Source organism: Argiope bruennichi, chromosome 10 (assembly GCF_947563725.1).
Source record: "Argiope bruennichi chromosome 10, qqArgBrue1.1, whole genome shotgun sequence".
Lineage (NCBI taxonomy): Eukaryota > Metazoa > Arthropoda > Arachnida > Araneae > Araneidae > Argiope > Argiope bruennichi.
In genome coordinates, this window is record NC_079160.1 from 52,174,332 (window position 1) to 52,193,740 (window position 19,409).

General features: G+C 32.2%; 1 protein-coding gene across 1 annotated transcript in view; it reads left to right on the forward strand.

Annotated features, from left to right (window-relative positions):
• The window catches only part of LOC129988351 (zinc finger protein Gfi-1b-like), an 86,412-nt gene that overhangs the window by 56,308 nt on the left and 10,695 nt on the right, over positions 1-19,409 (forward strand). The window lies entirely within an intron of this gene.

Genomic DNA, 19,409 nt, shown 5'->3' on the forward strand with positions numbered 1-19,409 from the left:
AATTATTTAATTGTTTGGAAAAATTGATGAAAAGAAATTTGTTATATGTTCTCACAAAAAAACGAATTAGATTATTTTATAAATGTATATCTCACAACATAAGGATATCTCACCCTGGATATTTACCCTGTAAATATCCAGGGTAAATTAATTAATAATCATTGCTGCACCGAGGCAGGAACTAGTTTTTTAAGAGAAGGCTTAGCTATGGCAGGTGTTTTAAGGACCATCACCGGCTATTATTTTTCTTATAAGAGATACATTCTGTCTATGGAATAGGCGTAGTTCTACAAATTCTAGGGAAGAAAACTTATGATAATTCCTCCTAGAAGAATTCGCTTACTTATCCGGTGTATTTTTGTCCATGAATTTGTGGTATTCCCTTATCAGTGATTTTTTACTTTACTGTTTTACAATCTTTACTTTCTTTTTTACAATCAAATGTAGAACGTGAAAAGGAAGGTAGAGAGTGAATATTGTTTAATTCGCAAAACATAACAATTTTTTTATTTTTTAAACACTATTTTAGTTTGTTAGATTTGCTTGTGATCCTGAAAACATTGTGAAAATTTTTTTCTACTTCTTTACTGTTATTTTCTGACTCGAAAAAAAAAAAAAAAAACTCTACGAGCGTTCTAAGCTGAAAGATATGAATGATATCACTGCTCAATTTTACAAAAGAAAAAAAAGGAGAATCTCCCGAAGAAGAAAGCATTTTGTTCTTATCTTGATTCACTGAATATTCCTAAAACAGAAACACTGAAAACCAAACAAAAGATTGGAGAGGCCGAACCTAAACCCAATTAAACCAGGACTGCATAAAGCAAAGTGCAAACTTGTCATCTGTGTGTGTCGAGTCAAGTAATACCACTCGACGACAAGCTAAATGTTTACATGTGTACCGAAAGCTCCGAGGGACGCCCAAGTAGTTGATGAGCACCCCAGAATTCAATCGGCTCCGCGCGGGAACAGCCCTCCAACCATCCCTTACCTCAAATCATAATCAATCTAGGCAAGAGCGCCTGTTTGCCCTGCCCCGGCTCTTTTGAAGCTTAAAGTATTGCGGTTCTCCACATGTCCGCGAAAATTAGGAAATATCCTTGCAGAGCGCTTCAAAATGAATTAGTTTGGTGGCGGGAAGAGATGGCTTTCCACTGCCTCCCCCCGACCACTCTTATTCTCGCTGCCCCCTTCCGCCACTCTCTTTCTCTCTCTCTGGAAGAGTCTGTGAGATCAAAACCTTTGCGGTAGGTTCTATGTTTTGATTGCTACGCTATTGGTAAAGTAAGCAACAAAAGCTTTCCATCATATTTGGCCTTCCAATTACGAAGGATTTCCTGAGCTCGTGATTTAACCCTATCCTCTCTCTCTCACTCCTACTCTTCTTTCTTTTCCTCTCTTCTGTATTTCCGTCCTCTTTTGGTTTCTTTCACTCTTTTTGCCATTATTATTATTTATCCTCCGTGCACGCCGGTAATCAGACGCAGTTTAAGTTCGGGGTTTGTTCTGTGGGCCCGAGACGAGGAAACCCGAGAAGCAAAAACCTTTTCTTTTCCGTCAAGACCACCGAAAGTATTACCTTTTCCTGCTAATAGAATTAGGTTGCGGCAATTTGCGAACGCAGGAGAATTAAACTACACACGCGGGTTACTTCTCCCTTCCACACCACCCCTTAGTTGATCCCAGGGTCCCATAATATCACCTGGGGGGATTGGACATCCCCATTCATAGATCGGCGGCGGTGCAAAATGGTAATTGAATTAGTTTCCGAGAAATAACAATCTGTTCACCAGTGCGGGGGGGATTATAAAAACAAGGGGACCCTGCGCGACTCTCTCTCTCTCTCTCTCATTCTCTTCTTTTCTCTTCTGCCCTCTTGCGCTTCTGGCGCCAAAAGATCCAGGACGACCCTTTCCTCCACCCCTAGAGCCTGTCCTATCTCGTGGGTGGCTGGATCCTAATCACCGAGGCTTTAAAAATGGGGGAAAAAGCAATTCATTCGCTTCTTTCCACCCTCAGTAATAAGCGCTGAGTTTTAAATTTTCTTGCGGCGAGGGATTTGTTCCATTTTTTTTCCACCCTTGCTGTGAGTTCTGATCGGTGTCCGTTTGGGATGGGGACGGAGAAAAAGATTTCAGAGAGAGTTAGGCGATTGATTAAGATGATAACCCTGCATCACCACCCCCCCTCTGTCTATATTGTTCAGAGAAAGAGCTATGCTTTTCCTTTTTGTGGGAGAAAAATAAAAAGGAAAGAAAAGCGATGCTTCTTAAATGGTGGCGCTGTATTTTTATGAGTTTGGATTACATCCTGTTTTGTGCGAAAAGATTAATGCTCAATTTGATTGAACCACGCTTTATTTTCATTTTTAGATTTCTGGCTCTTCGAAATATAAGTAGGGAAATTTCAAAGCCGATATTAACTTTCTATTACAAGCTTGATAGATGTGGTGGTTTTAAAAATTTGTATGATGATTCAGTATGTTTACGTTCGATTTATATTAAATTATTACCCTATACACGAACAATCTTACAATGAAGTTTTAAAAGTGCAATTTCGAGCAAATGTCTGACAATTTTATACGATTCTTTATATATAGATCCTCATGCCCGTTAATGAAGAATTTTATAAAAAATTGTGTCTTTAATTAAATAGTCGATATTTTATCATAAGAGTTAAAATTATATAATGACTATTTACATGGAACTTCCTTGAATACTTTTGTATTCTTTTTATATTTAGTATAACGTACCTCATTAAGACAGAGTTTCCTCATTACGAATATTAATTCCATGAATTATTTGATCCATAAAGTTGGCAACTCAAATTACTATGTCGTTTATGAAACAATTTTTATGAGAAAGTATTGCATGACTGCAATTAGTGATCAATTGCGTACATTTAAATATCATCGCCAATTAAACATTTTAATGAAAGATTAATGCTCTTGAGCTATTTTAAATCAAGTAATAAAACACGTTGTTATAACTGCAGAGAAAAAGATTTGCTTGGCTATAAATCATAAATTAATTTCATTAAAACAGTGTTCAAGGTAAAGTTTAGATGATTTTTTCATAATTATGAAAGTTAATCAGAATTGGACTACTAACATTTGTTTTAACAGAAATAATCTAGAAAGCAATTATAATAATTAGTTATCCTCATAAACTGGAAATGGAACAAACAAAAAAAAAAATGACATCAAATTGGGGTACAAAAAGAATAAAATCTAGGATTACATAGCTTTGTATCATACGTCAGTAAACAAAACAATAAAAAGAGAGAGAGAGAGAGAAAGAGAGAGAACTAATGAAGTGCTTGAAAAGTCATATAAGGTGCACTTGTGTAAATTTAAGTAACAAAAGCTACTTTTGCTTTGATTATTATCAACAAAATTGGTAGTCAAATATGTGATAACAATTTCTTTAATTTTATTAATGGCATTATTTTAATACACTATTTTTGCACTTCTTTGCAAGTTTTCTTATAATGCTAATTTTATTATTTTGTAAATATATAAATTATAAAAAGAGCTTTTTTTATTAAAATTATTAATATTTCATATTGTATTGAAAATATTTGTGTAATCTCAAAAAGGCAATATTTCTGCTATATTATGAAATATTAATAATAATTCGTCTTTGGCTATCTACTGCTTTCTGGGGACATTGATTATAATTAAAATGAGTTAAATCATTTAGAATATTTTTATGTCCATCAAATTATTAGACAGTAAAGGCCTTTTAATTTAATTGACTTACATATATTCTAATCATTGTGTTCATAAACTTTTCTAATGAAGACTCTTCCGATAACATCTGAAAGCTCTTAAAAGTATAGGTATCTTCTAAATTCCGCGATATTGTAACCTTTACTTTTTTGTTCGTCATATAAACTAAACAACTAGGAAACAGAATTCTTCTTTTTTACTTTCTCGTATATATAGTATAAAGAAAGTATTGTAATTGTCAAAAAATTCGATCTCAAGATATTGATGACTCTCCACATTTCAGACGACCCTGAGCACAAAAAATTTATTTTTGGAAAATGTCCGTCTGTCTGTCTGTGACAAAGATAACTCAAAAATGCTTTGACCTAAACAGATGAAATTTGGTTTATGATCTTTATATCAAATTTCATCCCAAATGCACATTTCCATCAAATGTTGAGGAAAAATCTATCTACCTGACTGTTTGAAAATCAATTAACACCATAGTTACATAACAAAGAGAGCTAGATAGATAAAATTCGGAACACAGATTTAACATATATATTGTAAGTACCTACCAAATTTTGAGCAAAATCCGTTTAGAGGAAATCTGTCCGGCTGTTCGAATATTATCATTACAAAACGAGGAGAGCTAGAAAGATACAATTTGGCTCACATATTTAACATCTATATTGTAGGCACCTATCGAATTTTGAGACAAATCCAATAACGGGTTGACAGTCTACTGGTCAGCACTTTCAGAAATCTGTAAACACGATAATTAAAAAGCCAAATGACTTGAAGATATCGATTTATTATCAATATCTTCATTATCGATTTATTATCAATATTCATCGTATGGAATTTTGCGACTACAAGTGCAGTTTTGTGCTATATTTTTATTTCAATCGATTGAAAAAAACGTGTCTAAAACAAAAAATCGATTTTCGGATATTATTAAACGCATGCCAGAGATGAACCACCACAAAACTCGCCAAGGATGACATGATAGATTCAGTAAAAATGCTAAATTCTCGCCAAAAATTAATATTTCGCAACTATTGTATGTCAATACCACAAATGGCGTTCTCTGGGATAACACCTTTATTAGAGATATGCGAGAAAGTTTTTGGGAAACCTCTCCCGGTGGTTAATTTTCACTAATGGACGAGAATCCTGCAATGAAATATTTAATGAAACTATGAAAAGGGTTTGAATTTCTGGGCCACAATGCAATCTACCTATTGTTGGAAATCAAGTAAAAATATATATATTTTTTTTTAAATCGTCATAGTTCAGAAAAAATATTTTATAGTATTTTTGGTAAAATATTTGATGATTGGTATCATTGAAGATATATATTTTTGAGAATTTTAAGATGATCGTCTCTGTGCCGTAATATTTTAGGGAGCTATCGAGTGAAAATCTAACATTCAGCTTAATCTTTAGTTGATTAATATTTCTAAAAAAATCGTTCTCAGGGATACATTTCTGCCTTCCAAGATATATATGTATCAAATTTGTCATCTGCAAATCAAACAGCATATCCTATAGAAGCAACACAAACACATTCATCTTTTTATTATTAGTAGATATAGACGTGATAATTGAAAAGTGTTTTTGTTTGGCGTGTACAATATTTTTTTTAAGAGATTTTAAATAAGCATTTTACATTTCTAATCTATGCTTACTTTTCTTTATATAACCAGTTGCTCCGTTTATCATAGAAATATGCAATCATAAAGCTCAACTTTCTGTTTTGTGTGAACGGCAAATATTCGAATTGATAAAATGTTGCACTTCAAATGATGAAATTCCCTAGTTGCATTACTCACCGTTAGCATTTGGACATTTAAAATATTTAGAAATTAATTCAAAATTATCACTTTAAAAAGTTATAAATTCTGGAGAAAATATTGAGAGAACTAAAATTAATGGATTATAACGATAAAAAGAAAAGAACTGGAAGATATTAAAATTGTAAGACAAAAAAAAGTCTTATAAAACTATTTTTATTTAACCTCTTAATTATTTTGCTTTTTTATTACCTAACTAGTTGACACTTTTTGCTTCGGAAATGCCTTGTCCATGTGATTGAATTAAGATTCCATTATACACTTGAGGTGTTTGTTCATTAAGGGTAATTTCTTCATCGAATTATGGCATCTTCGAATGTCCCTGTTTGATGTCCACAATGATTAAATAATTAACAACTTTAAATATGGAAAAGTTGTGCTTATTTCCTTATGCGATGAGCATATGAAACCTTGGTAACTTGATAGGTATCGAAGATTTTATTTCATTTAAGATTATAACACGAAACATCAAATAATTCCTACAATTAACATATATTTCATTCATTCAAGTAATGCGAGTAATGCTCATTCAAAAAATTGAATTGGATGAGAGTCTTTTCAATGTCCTATGTTTCTGAGCTTTAACAATATATTTGAAAATCAAAGAATTTCAAATCTCTCCTATTTATTTTATTGCCAATTTATTACTTTGAACAAACAAACATACAGACAAAAATTAAATCATATTCTGAGAAAGAATATTGAAAGTACATTGTGGAAAGGAAAATGGAAAGTACATTGTGGGTGAAGGAAAGGTGTCTGTCAATCTATCACGCTGATAGGAAGATTTATTTGAACTTTCTTTTTTATTGGCCAATGCGGATAATTTTTCTCAGAATTTTACGATAAGAAGTAGTTTGAATGCTATATGAAAATCTCTAGTTTCATGTATTATAGTTCAAACTTTTTTTTTGTATCTGTGTACTGTTATATTAGTCACCTCAAACGACCAGATGGTCAGCTGGGGGATATTGGATAAATTTGATTTCAGATAAATCGCTTATTTATAATTTCATGTCTATGATACCGCCAAATTTTCTAACATTAAAGCCGTGTTATTTTAATTGTCTTATTTAAGTTTTGTTTCTTGTATATATAAGCCTTTTTAATGGAGACCGATCACATGATATCATAGCGCTATTAAAAATGTAAATGTTCAATTCATTTATCTCCTAAATTTTGCGATACAGTAACTTCAATTTTTTTTCATCTTGCAAACTAAACAGATATTACACAGATTCCTTATATTTTAGTTTTCAACAATAGAAGAAAATCAAGCAGGTTAAATATTTGAAGGAAAATAAAAACGGTTTAAATGTAACCCATTATTGGAAATTGGACAAAAAAGTAAATTTTAAAAATTGTCAAAATGTAGGAAAAAATTTAGATTATGATTAAATCAGCATCATTAAAAAGATATTACTTTAAATTCTGATACGGTTGTAAAACTTTTTTGTGCAATAATATTTTAGGAAGTTAGCAAAGAAAAACACCAAAATTCAGCTTCAATTTTAATTCATTGAGATTCTAATAAAAATTTGAAGGAAAAAAAATCGCTGTGAGCTGCATATTTCCTCCCTCCAAAATATACATATGTCAAATTCAATAGCTGTTGATGAAACGGTCGTGCCTGTAGTGCACACTCGTACACTCGTACTCGCACACGTATACAATTCATCTTTATTAATAGAAGAGATATATGTAAAAAAGGCTTTTCTTATCACCAGATAATTTCCGATGAAATTGGTTACAAAAAACTCCGCTTAGGGTGTCTAACTACGTTTAAGGCAACGTTCTGTTAACGGCACAACGTTGACCCCTAAGGGTTAACGTCAAGGGCAGTTGTTGATCAAAATTAACATTTTTTTTATTCTTTAATGATGAAGTCTATTTATTTCGATTTCCAAATCCGTGTTTATTTTATTTCTGATATTAAATAGATACCAAGATATAAAGTTTTTTTATAAAACACTGTAGAAATGAAAACAAAATCGGAAGTTAGATATTCTCTATTATCTCATCAAATACTATGCATTATAAATTGTCTTATAATAAATTCTGTCAGCAAGCCATACAAACATGAATGAGTTTTGAGTATTTTTTGAGGACGGAAAGATGGACAAATTTCAAATTCAAAGATTTGCAATTTGAAACATTGTTTATATTTATAAAATATTTGCTCGCACTTGTTCGTATTTGCGCTTTTATTCGACAAAATATAATGAAATAATTTCAATGCAAAATATAATTTCTGTCCCTTGGAAATTACTTAATATTATCTACCTTTTAATAAATATTTGGATAAATATTTTATGGCTAAATTATTGGATATTGGATTGTTGGTGGATAAATTATTTACTGATCAAGAAATATGAAAATTTTTGAAAATCGGTATTCTTCTTTCATTCAAAAATGCACCTTCTGTAAATGTTTCACATGAAAAAAAAAAACCTTAGTGCGAAAAGGTTATGAATTAGGTTGACATTAAAAAAATATCATTCTTAATGTGAATAAAGTTATGCAAAGGGAATATATAGAACGCAAAATCTTTTCCTGATTCCAAAATTTTAGTATGACATAACCATTAAAGACAGTAAAACAAAATTTTTAGAATTTCATAAGCCTGTTCTTAGAGTTTTTTTTAAAATCATTGAACAAATGACGCATATAATCCATTCTTAAAAGTGAATGAAATGTTTGTATTGATAAAATTGAAGGGGAAAAAAACGGATTACTTTTTGTGGTTCTATGAAATAAAATCAATCACTTATGTTCATGGAGAGATAAATTTTGTTATGGTTGTTTGCTATATTATTACGTGGTAATCAACAGTGTAACACTCAATCAATCAATAATTTTCAAATTTTCAGTGATTCCATTGAAGGCTTGTGGCAACAGATGTATCTAGTCTTACATAACAAGTATTGGGCAATCTATGATTAGAACTAGTATAGTACGTTGACATGTTTCGAGCTACAAAGTGATATCCATTGAAATTCCCTAAACTAATCAATTTAATTACAAATTTAATTAAGGAATATACAGTTTACAAAAAGAAAACATGAATTATAATATTTTTCGAATTATATTTTTATAGAATTATAATATTTTTTGCACATTAACTTTTTTTAAATTAGAACCAGAATTATGCTATATAATGTTACTTTTGATATTGAAGGAATTTAACTTGAGTTTTGAGACTATATGTGAATTCAAATTTGCTTTTATTTATAAAGCATGTATAAAATTAACTTATTCAAAACAACAACAAAAAAATTATCGGAAATACGACGAGATATCTAATAGCTACAATTATTTCTGTTTCTTTTTTTTTTTTTACATCTTGATAATGAAAACATTACACTATAAAGTAACTTCTAAAAACAATAAAGAGAATGAAAAAAGAAGATACTTGTTGGTAGTATGAATCCAAATTATTAATATTTAAAAAAAACGATTAAGATACGACACACATTAAATATGTACATCTGTAAATAAAGAATAATATAATTTATGAATTAGCTTTAAAAAATTAATACCTAAAAAAATTAAATTATTGATTTAGATGCAACAATTCATTTACTTTCTTCACCAAAAGTAATCTACTGGGAATACACTGCACATCAGCAATCCAGAACTAAATGATTCACATTTAATCATCGAAAAAACGCTTAATTTTCAGAACAGGAATCCCCCCGGAATTCGCAACACGAGAAATAAAATTTACTACCTTCTCTTTTACATTTTGTGAAACAATACCCTCAGCTATGAATTTTGTCACCTCCCTCCCTCCCTATCCTCTCTCTTGAGTGGAACTGATGAGGATGTGGGGGGCGGGGAGTAAAAGATCTTTTGGGATGGAGAGGGGGGAGGGAGAAAGGAACATAAAAGGCATCTTGTTCGTCGTCAGGTAATGAATGTTTAAGGCTATGTGGCATTTCAGCGCAGCAAGCAGCTAAATCTCTACAAGGTGAGCGCTGCAATCTGAACGCACTCGGAGGAAAACAGGGATAAGTTCTTCGAGATTTCTAAGGAGTTAAACATCTCAAAAGTTATCCGAGAATATAATGAAATGATATTACATTTTTGATATGTGTAGTATGCATGTTAATTAGAAATTTATTCTTGAGTTTAAAAGTTAAATATCGACCCTGTATCATCATCTGAATAGCATATGGCCTGTTGAAAGATTGTCAAGCACAAGCCCTTCTGATACTTGTGCTGCAAGTTTTAGTGGAAATTCATAAAATAGTTCTGACTGTATCTTAAGCTCTGACCAAGGATCGGACGTTTTCTTGGTATTGAATCGCGGAGAATAGGATATTAGGTGGCAGCATTATGAGAAATGAAGGTTTAGACAACCCATGTAAAGTACAAGTAACACAGTTTATTGGTGCTTGTGGAAGTGAAATAAAGTTAAAATTGTATGTACATATCATTACATAAGCGCACATATCCTATAGAAATACCGTTGAATGCATACTCCGATTTTGTGCTGAAATGTTTGTGAAGATTCATAAAATATATTCCGCTGTTTGTTGAAATCTGATGTACAATCGGATATTGAAACGCAGAAAGATAGGAAATGAGACAGTGGTAATGTGAGTAATCAACAAAGAGAATACAGATATTCCAAGCTTCATTTACCTTCGTTATATTACTCAAATTTGACTAAGTTATCGTTTTATGAAAATGGCTGAAAATTTTAAAAATTCTACTTCCATAACCGTCGTGTAATTTCAAAACTAAACTTCATTTAAGAAATAACCAATCTTTATTCTCGCAGTATTACGATTTGAGATGAAGCCATTAAGAATAATTCAGCCACTCTCCTACTAGTTTGCACAGTTTTCTCTAGCAAGAAATAAAGCAGATCGAGAATTAATTATACCTTTAGATTCATAAAAAGCAAATCCGTGCTAAAAAATGATTTCTCAGTTGTTGTTTCTTTAATTAGCTTTTTTCTATCACTTGATGTTAGATTTAAAATTTTAAAAATATGTTGAAAATCTCAGTAAAAGTTTCTGAAGAATCTCCATAGTTTTATAAGATTTAAATATATCTTACATTTTTTTCCAGCAAATACGCTGTCCTAATTAAAATTCGCAATAATTACAGATATTTTTTCAGGCATTATGGGATATTAGCATGCATTATGGGTTTTCCGTTATTGAATCTAGAAAAAAGATTCATATGAAGTAACTATAGAGAATTATAAAAATAGACTAAAGATATTCAATATTTATGTCGACATTCAAAATCAATGTTTTCTTATGCAGATTAATGAGTTCGTTATAAAATTAAAGTATAGAGAAAAATAGATAAGGAAATACAGCACTAATCATATGATCACCGCGATTCAAATGTGTATAAAAGCATGTAGAGAAGATTCAAAGAAATTTTGACTATGGTTGAAATACATTTTTTTTTAAGTATTATCTTGCTGAATTATCTCTATGTATTATCTTCTGTACTGACTCTAAATCTAAAATGCATTTTTTATTCTGAATAGTCCTATTTAACTATACTTCACTTACGAATGGTTCATTTAAATTTATTTCTGAGAACTTCGATATATTTTTAAAGCTTCTCTTTCTCATTGTTGTTGCGTTGTTGAAGGAAACAGAATGCTAAATTGCTTTGAATTAAACAGTTTGTAAGCCGGATGCATTTTGTTAATTTCCATTCATAATTTCTCTCCCGCACTTCAAGAGGAAGGCCTTACACCACTAGGCCTTGGCCCCTTTTCCCGTTCTGCGGCTGATGCTTTTGCAAGGGAGAATAACACCGTCCTCCGCGGGATTTAAAGAGGGGAAGAGATGAGAGAGAGCAAGAAGTAAGCGTTTGTTGGTTGGCCGGGGCGGGGGTGGGGAGCCAGAAATGCAAGGGCTGCTGCTTGCTTCCTCGTTGACTGCCATGGCGCCACACTACCAATAATGGCGCTCCCATTTTTCACCTCGTTTTCGCCCCGGCAAAAGTATGGAAGCTCTCTCTGAGGAGTGCGTCATACTTGGATGGGAAGGGGGTGAAGGCGAGGGTCTGGGGGAAGCCTTTTCGGACAAGATAAATGGCGGACCAAATTGAATTTGCGGAGAACAATGCGCTTTGCTCAAATCATTGCGGCGCGATGCCTTTCGGAAGAGGCTTCGGTGGGCCGCCACTCACCCAATAACCGGCGAGTGGCTTGGGACGGATTTCATACCGACCCGGAATCACCGGCGGATTTCTCAGAAAGGGGTCTTCCGCAGGTCCACGATAAAAGAGTTTCCAGACCCGAATCAGTAATGTGAGTAAAGGGCACACACATCATTAATATAAGTAAATGGCATTAGCATGACGATATGATTTTCATTCTTTTGCCATATTTGATTTTAAATACACAATAAATTGACTAATATCTTTTCCCGAGGCGAGTTTTGAGACTCATTTCAGTGCTGACCTTGAACATTCATACATTCATGTCCTCTTTCTGCCGGCTTCCTGGCCTAGAGGTAGAACGTCTTCCCCGTGATTTGGACGTCCCTGGTTCGAGTCCTAGTTCGGGTAGGGTTATTCTTCAGCCTGTTTCTGTCTATGAAGTGTGTGGAAAAGCTACCTCCCCCCCTCCAGTCTAAAGGGGTTTTGCAAATGAGTGTCATCTTTTTATGAGCTAAAAGTCAGACTTCTACCCTCGGGTGCTCTGAGGCTTTTACCCTCAGAAGCTACTGCACAAACTCTGGTGTGTGTGCCATAAGTAACAACATGAGCATGTTCTCTTCCATCTCGTTACGTCACTGACCTGGACATTTATGGAGATTAGATAGGAAAAAAATTTGAATCTTTCTTTACTTTAAAAACATACAGCAAATGCTCTAAGATTTTGTCTCCAAGGTATCTCGAAAGACGGACCGCAGGAAATTGTTAAATCTTGCTTGTCGCTAGCGCAAGCTCTTCTGATACTTGTGCCGATTGTGAGAATCCGAATGTTTGGTGAGAGTTTATAAAATAATTCTGGCTGCATCTTAAACTCTGATCCAGGATCGAAAGTTTTCGTGGTATTGCATTGTGGAGATTTGGATATCAGCGGCCGTGTCGTAAGTAAGGCAGATTTAGATAACCCATATTAAATACAAGAAACCTGAAATTTATTGGTGTTTGTGGACGATCGTGAAATAAGTTAATAAATTGATTAATATCTTTACCCGGGGTGAGTTTCGAGTGTCATTTCAGTAATGACCTCGGGCATTGACACAATGTTGCTACGTCGCTGACCAAAACTTTTATGGAGGTTAGGTAGGAAAAATATTAAATGTTTCTTTACTTAAAAAAACATACAGCAAATGCTCTAAAAGGCCTCCTTCAAGGCATCTCAAAAGACTGCACCACTGGAAATTGATACAACGTTGCTTCTCTTCCTTCCCCGCTACGTTACTGACCTATACATGTTTGGAGAAAGGGAAGGATAAATATTTATATTAGAAGTAACGGGTAAAAACTGAAAAATCATTAGTCTAAGCTGAATCAAGCGCACAATATAATGAAGATTAAGCTTTGTATTATTATGCTACATACATAGTTCAGAATGTCAATCAAACGTCGATGAAAATTGTTTATATTTCTGAAAGAATTTCGTTTAAAAAATAATCAAAGTTTTGCACATAAAAGATTGAATCTTTAACTCCGAAGTTAATATAAATCACGAAGTTCATATGCGTAGAAGCATTTTTCGTAGTTCATCAAATCGCTCATAGTTTTTCGGACATCATCTGCTTGAGTAATCATCGACTGTAATAAAATTGCTCTGTAATTAGAAGTTAAATTTTTAAAAATTATTTGTTAGTATTTTATATTTTAAAATTTTTATAACATCGCTCCATTGTTAGTTACTACAGATTATTCTCTTCTTTCATGCTCATTATTAAAATTAAATAGCAGCTTTTTATTTCCATTGACTACTGATATTTATTGGAACGTTGTTTATTGGAATAAATCAGCATTATTAATACGAATAAACATTTCGAGCTTGCCTTATCTTATAAAATAATGTAACTTCGGGAGGAAGTTAAACAGCAAATAATTTGAGTTATAATATGGAAATTTAAAAATTTTGAAACTGTAATTAAAGTAACATTAAATGTACAGTAGATAAATTCTTTAGTAAGTAAAAGTAAAATTTAAAATTTGTATAATATTTTCTTTGAATATGAGAGGTAAATAAATGCCCCAATTAAAAATATGTATAATATGCAAAGTCAAATTCTATGAAGCATGTCATAAATCTTTTTGTGCATACGGCTTCATTTGTGCAATCTTAGTGCTCCGTGAAAAAAAACCTAATGCGATTTTAAAAAATCTAAAAAATAGGCTTACTTATTGATTTAAATTTAAGTAAATCTATAAATTTAATGAAGACCTCGTTCTAATGTTTAATGCATCTAATTCATTGTGTTTTTGAGATATTTTTAGACATTTTTTAAACATTTTTTCTGCCGTTAACAATACGTACTACAAGACCCCACTTTTTGGTCAACTTAGTTTCATGTTTCAACACATTTTTTAACTTAATTAACATAATAATTACTTCTCTTAGGCTAGTTTATTTTAGCAACTTTATAAAAATGTATTGTTTTTATTTGTTTTATGACAACTGGTAGTTGAGTAGTTATATTTACTCTTTTGCACAATATTACTTAAGCAGAAGCTAGATGTTTATAAATTCTGTAATAACCAAATGAATATAAAGAACTGATAAGAATTTGACCAATTATACTTGCAAAGTACTATTAGTACCCTTATATTTCAAAATATATCGAATGAGTCTTTTTTACAAATGTATTTATTTGGAAACTTGGCAAATAACATTTTAAAATATGCCTGCTTATATAAACTTTCTTTCTTTAGCAGCATCTCTGTAAATGATTCCATTTATAATCATGTTCATTTACACAAATCAGGAACACATACGCAGTTCCAAAATTAAATTGTTTTTGGTCATTATACCGTAATTCATTTATCTCAAATAATATATCACGGGGAAATCAGAATACAAATTTTTTTTCTATATACTTCATATACAAGAAAGTAAAAATTTAATTTAATATCCTATAAATCGATCAAATATGTGACTTTGCCTTGTCTCTAGGCCAAACCAAAAACACTTGCACAATATTGAGATCTTCCCTTCTTCGCTTGAATCCGGAGCCATATTAAAAACCGCTGCCCGGGCGGGTTTGCTAAAATATATATCACTGCGATATCTTACGGATTACATATCACGCGAACTATTGGATGAGTTTTATGTCTTTGGAGATGGTTTTTTTTAAAAAAAGGAAGTTTACGAGACGTAAAATCTTACTCTGATTTCGAGAAGATATGGCACTTTCGCATTTCCAAGGTTTATTTTCCGGCTGAGTGGAAGATTTTTACGAAGAAAAACGAGCATTCGTCGAAGAATTAGATTATACACATCTCTCATTTTTCATATGCATACACCTACCAGCATTCATAAAAATGGGGAATTCTGTTAAGTCTATGTGTAAGAAAATTCTATGGGTGAGATATTATTAAAATGGTCTATCACTGAATATGTTCATTTCTTTTTGTTTAGGAGTTTTAATAAAATATTTTAAGGCATATACTGTGACTTACACAATTTTAAAATCCTTAGTTTTTAATTTTCCTTACTCAAGGAGAGAGCACTGAAATCATTTAAAAAAATTCGACTTGAAATTCTTAATTATCTTTACAGTTAAAGTATATCTATATCTAAAAAGCAGTTATTTTTCGAATTTAAGTCTATGGAATTTGGAGTCTATGTAAAAAAAATTCTGAAACAAAATGAATTAGACAAATCAAATTTAGTATGTTATCTGGACATAAAATACAGATCATTATTAAATTTTAGTTTCTATCAGGTTCTAACTGAAAAATGCCTAATATGCATATTCGATTCTCTTTCCTGTAATATACAAAAATGCGTGTTATTTTGGAAGTGTACGAATTCAAGAGAGAACGCTACTGTGATTTCAGCATTTACAATTTTGCTTTATTTGTGAAAAATAATCAAAGCAGAGTCCGTCTTATAACATATAATTGGTTCTTTTGAACAGGCGTTATGCATTTTATAACTAATGAATTGTCTTTTTTATACTATTTGTGCTCAAAATATTCATTTTTTACATTTAAGATTCCATAATTAAAGCAAAAATAAAAAGGGCAAAATATTATGGCGCTTAAAAACCGACTTCTGAAAGCTTATTTTTTGTAATAAATATGATATGATATAATGAATAAGATAAGCTATAAATATTTCATCCTTAATTAAGTACAATAATTTATATGCTTAAGCTTTTCGGTATTCTCAATTTCAGATACTTCTTGTATTCATTTACTAAAATAATTAAAGTGGTGCGGAAGTTCTGAAATTAGGTGTCAGATATTTTCCTCTTCATCTGTTCATGCTTCAAGATTATGAAGTTCGTCCCAAAATATCTGAAGTATTGCTTTCAGATGGGCATCATTATATAAACTAAATTATAACTAAATTAAACTACTAAAATAATTATAAAATAATGTAATAATTTGAAATAAAATAGCATTAGTGTTCAGAATGTTCCTATGAGGTCTTTGTATAAAAATGTAATAATAAAACATAGGCAAATAAGCGCAAATCATCTTCAGTGAATAGTTAAAATTCAACTAGTGAAGACTTAAAATGTTTCCCTTTAAATGACTTGGAAGTCATCAGTTCTTTCACGTGTGAGGACATGAAAGAGTATAATCTGTGATGATGGTTTTGCCAATTTCCATCTATCCCAGTGATAAGGTTTAGATGCCAACATTTTTGTAGCTGTAGCTTCCTACGAAGGTTGTCTATTGCTTTTGAAAATGTACGCCGGATGTTCAGTCTAATGCTGATGACCTTATTTTTGGTCTATTTCTATAATTCGTTCTATGAAATATGCTTTGTAAATTCATTGTTTTTTTTTTAATTCTTTTTCTCTATCTATCTTAACAGAAATAATTTTTGGATACAACATCCTTTTACCTTAATGCTTTATTGTTATTATTATACCTTACTTTTCACTTAAGAAAGCAATATTATCGATTGCTATTTTTCCAATGAAAATTTACCGGTGATAGGGGACAAAAGCTTTAACCCTAATTAAAGAAACATCTCAAAATCTATTGCGATTCTAATAAAAATAACTTGATTTTAAAAGGAAAATTTATAATAATCTTATTCTTACTGAATAATAATTAAAAATTCCTTATAAGTCCAGGGATGTTTACACTCCTTAATAGTGTTTGATCTAATATCTTTCAGAGTCTGTATCTCATCCCTTACCTCCTTGTCCAAGAATAGCTTCTATTCTTTCATAAATGGACATAGCGCTCATCAGCAATGGAGGACAAATGGGAGAAGCATTTGTCCTCCATCGGTATATTTCACGCCTGTTGCTGCTCTCTACCGTCTCTATTCATTCATCATGGAGTATTTTCATCGATATTCACAGCCAGACCAATCCTTATCCTCCTCCATTATGTGCCATTGACCATTGTCAGTGTATCGAATACCCAAACACGCAGAATGTAAATTTCGGTATTTAATGTTTTTAATGTTCTAATAGGAATGACAGTCTTGAGATCATCCTGCACCTTCGTTTTCATTCTGTCAGTCCCTTGCTCTTCAATCTTCGGTGTTATCAAATACTTGGAGTACCAAAAAATAGAGCATACATAAATCTTCTAAAATCTGATTGAATAAAAAGTAAAAATAGGATCATATGATTTTTTTATAAAATAATTAAAAGCATATATAGCTTTCCTTTATTTTTGTCATCTTTAAACAAATAAATTGAAACGAAAATGTTGATAAATGCTTCTATGATTATAATATTTATGGACTTGTAAAAAGAACCAGAATTGATGATATCTTTAGCGAGATACTTGTGGATCTGTTTGAATATTGTGAATATAGTTCTTGTGAAAATTCTCTAATACAAAAGGCTGCTTGAACCCTACTGAAATTATTAGCATGCAAAAGAAAAAAAACATGGGAGAAAAAATATATGCAAAAGAAAAATGCAACCATTTTTTTTTATTATTATTTTGCCATTTTCTCGAATACAAAAGATTTTCATCGCTCCATTTCAATCAAAAAATTTTACAGGCACATCAAAGTTAAAAATATATATATAAAAAATCGATATATTAATTAAGATTAGCAATGCAATTAAACACCAGCTAGCATTTTATGGATTTTGATTTCACTATTAACATAATACATGCGTCCAATCTATTGTCCAAAATTATGTAAAAAAGGCATAATTTATTTTAGAAAGTCCAGCATTTAATTTCTGTTTCTATTTTGCACGATGAAACATATATTTCTCAAAATTTTTATTAGGTTCCTTATAGTAATAAAACGTCGAATTAATGCTAGCTGAAATAAAACGTATTTAAAAAAAACCAATGATTTAGTGAAATGAAAAATATTCTGATAATATTAAAGCTATTTTACAATATTCTGATAATATTAAAGCTATTTTACAATATTCTGATAATATTAAAGCTATTTTACAATATTCTGATAATATTAAAGCTATTTTACTTGTTTTAAAATATCGAAAATCTGAAATGAGAAAAACCCTGTAAGAGATTTCGCCATTCTGATATCTCAACACCTCCACATGAGATAGTGTACTACATTTTACGAATCTCACGGCTAAAAGATTAGAAACGATCGAAATTTTGACAAAAATTAATTTGTTTGTTTCGTCTTTACAGCCAACAACATTCGAAGTGTTGCATTTCACGCCGTTTCCAAACCGTGCACCTGTCCCGGAATGCGTCCGTTTTGATATGGTGACCAGCCCCTCGCTTGCAACGGAGAATCATCTTTAAACGGTGCTTGAATCTCAGTCACCATCTAATCGCTCACCCATTCACATACACACACGCCAGCCACTCACCGGAACATGCGCGAAGGCCAGCGTCTCTCCAGGGAAGAATTCTTCACGTGGCCCGAGAACAATGCAGCCACCCCGCTTCCAATTGAGGACTGCATTTTTAATGCGCACTACCGACACAGCCACTGATCAAATTTCCAGCCACTTTTACAGGGCCCCGCTCCTAAATCGGATTTCGCGCGGCGCAGCTGAGTTGCCCGACCCCCCGAGACACCGGGGCCCCCCTGGAGTCATGAGTCATTGTCAGGAGTCAACCACTCTATGTGTTCTAATAATAATAAACTTTCTTCCATCCCCGCAGACGAAGAAAAATGGATATTTTCTTCCCCGGTCTTCTGTACCACGTCTTCGCCCCGATTGGAAAAGACCTGTCAGATATGAAAGATGGCTCGAACGCTTGTTGCGCCGCGACGATCATAGAGGGGTCTGAGAATACTATGCGCAACTTCTAAGGAATAATTAACATTGACCTTTTGTTGCGCGAAATCTGCGCATCATTTGGGGGAGAGACGGAAATGATCGGTATTAATTAGAAATTTGGTATGTATGATATATTATGGAATCTGTCAGAATTAACAAACATCCCGTTTCCTTTTTAAAGGCTTTGCTAAAGCATAGCTCAGTTGCATTGATTTGCTGTATTAATATTTTCCTTTTGGTTGTAGGCTTGCTTCTTGACGTTAATTCATTCGTAAGACATAGTGGGTTGCAGGAACTTGACAAATGTTCATTAGTTGCTTCTTTGTTAGCAGCTACTTTTTACGAACCAGACCCACAATTTTCCTCAGAGAGAGGGCTGTGGTTTCTTGATAGTAAGGAACATGAAGATTCCAGATTTTGAATAATTTTCTGTCAAAACACACACACACACTTGTATTTTTTTTTTTTTTTGTT